This window comes from Choloepus didactylus (assembly GCF_015220235.1).
Source record: "Choloepus didactylus isolate mChoDid1 chromosome 25 unlocalized genomic scaffold, mChoDid1.pri SUPER_25_unloc2, whole genome shotgun sequence".
Taxonomy (NCBI): Eukaryota; Metazoa; Chordata; class Mammalia; order Pilosa; family Megalonychidae; genus Choloepus; species Choloepus didactylus.
The window spans coordinates 2,858,799-2,861,199 of record NW_023637607.1 but is presented as its reverse complement, the minus strand read 5'-3'; positions in this window follow the sequence as shown (position 1 = coordinate 2,861,199).

Here is a 2,401-nt window from a genome sequence, read left to right as displayed (position 1 = left end):
GTTATTTGAAGCACTTCCGTCACACTGGGTTGTCTGGGGCAGTTCTGGGCTATGGGGCTGGCGATGGGCAGGAGTGTTTCCTGTCCACCAGGATGATGGCTGTGGGTGGACACCCCCCTTTTCTTGGGAAGTTGTGGTGTTTAGTGAATTTTCTCAGCCACTGGATTATTGCGTTTTGTCTCAGAGCTCTCCTAGTTCTGCTCTTGACTTGACCTGCCCAAATAGTAAGTCTTTGAAGCTTTCTGTATTGGGCTTCTTAGAGTAATTGTTTTAGAAAAAGAAAAAAGGATTAAAAAAAAAAAAACAAAAAACGGGCCCTCCTCGGAGATCTAATGGGTTATTGAAATGCTAAGAGACAAAGCAACCAGGGCCATTAAGGAAAGGTCCACAGGGCAGAGAGATCAGCTTTTCTTCGGGATTTGCATATGCGCCTCAGGGCCCTTCCCCTTTCTATGTTCACCAGAACTCCAAAAATCCTCCGCTTTTATTTTGGAGTTTTTCGTGTTGTTTTTTTTTCTATGCCTGTCTCCTCTCTGCTGGGCTGGCTGCTCTCAGATTCTCTGGTGTCTGGTCTCAGTCTATCTATGGTTGGAGTCTGTATCAGTAGAATGAGTTTCCGATAAGAGCAGCCACTGCAGTTCTCCCTTCTCCTTCCCGGAGCTGACAGCCCCTCCTCCCCCAGGACTGAGCCTGGCAGGGAGGGTCGCGGGTCCCCTGGCCGCAAAAACTTACAGATTTCGCTGATCTCAGCAGTTCCACGTTTTCCTGAGTGTTGTATGAAGTATGCCCAAAGTCAGATTGCTCTGTGGTGTCCAGTCCACGCAGTTCCTGGCTTTCTACCTACTTTCCTGGAGGAGTAACTAAAACATACAGCTCACCAGTCTGCCATCTTGCCCCGCCTCCAGGCAACACACTCTTAAACAATCAGTGTGTCAAGAAATTGCAAGATAAATCAGTAAATATCTTGGTATGAATGAAAATGAGAAAAGAACATGTCAAAACTTATGAGATGCAGTGAAGGCAGTGCTGAGAGGGAAATTTATAGCCCTAAATGCCTACATTAAAAATGGAAAAAGTGCTGAAATGAAAGACTGAACTATATATCTAGAGGAATTAGAAAAAGAATAGGAAACTAATCCCAAAGCAAGCAGAAAGAAAGAAATAACAAAGTTTGGAGCAGAAATAAATGAAATTCAGAATAAAAAAAGCCAAAGGAGACAATTTAAAAAACCGAAAGTTGGTTCTTTGATAAGGTCAATGAAACTGACACACACTTAGCTAGATTGAGAAAGGAAAAAAGAGATAAAATTCAAATAAATAAAATCAGAAATGAGAGGGAAACAATTACTGTTGACCCCACAGAAATAAAAAAAATCATAAGTAGAGACTATGAGCAACTGTACACCAACAACTTAGACAAGCTAGTTGAAACAGACAAATTCCTAGAAACAAAAAATCTACACTGACTCTAGAAGAAATAGAAGACCTCAACACACCAATTACAAGTAAAGAGATTGAATCATCATCAAAAACTCCCAACAAATAAAAACCCAGGACCAGATGGATTCACAGGTATTAATGCCAATAATTCCAATAATTGATACCAATATTGCTCAAATTCTTAAAAATAATTTAAAAGGACAGACCATTATGAAGTTCATTCTATAAGGCCAACATCACCCTAATACCAAAGCCTCATAAAGATACTATAAGGAAAGTAGAGACCAATTTCTCCAATGAATATAGACTTTTAAATCCTCAGTAAAATACTTGCAGATCACATCCAAAAGCACATCAAAAGAATTACACAACATTATCAAGTAGCTTTATGCAAGGTAGGCAAAAGTGGTTGAACACAAGAAAATCAATTACTGTGATAAAGCACATAAAAAAGAAAAAAAAACAACACAGGATCATCTCAATTGACCCACAAAAGCATCTGACAAAATTCATCATCCTTTCCTGATTAAAAACTGAGATCTATAGGAATAGGAATAGGAATAGAAGGAAACTCCCTCAATGTGATAATGGGAATATATGAAAAACCTGTTAATAGCATCATAGACAATGGTGAAATAATGAAAGCTTTCCCTCTAAGATCTGGATTAAGACAAGGTTGCCCACTATCACTATTGTTATTCAGCATAGTACTGGAAATTCTAGCTGGAGCAATTAGAAAAAAAAAATTTTAATTCCATTTATTCTACCAATTAAAATAATCAAACATCTAGGAATAAATCTGAAGAAAGATGTAACACAGTACACTACAGAACATTGCCAAAAGAAATCAAAGGAGACCTAAATAAATTGAAGGAAAGTCTATGTTCATGGATTAGAAGACTAAATATCATTAAGATGTTGATTCTACCCCAAATGATTTACAGATTCAACAAAATTCCAA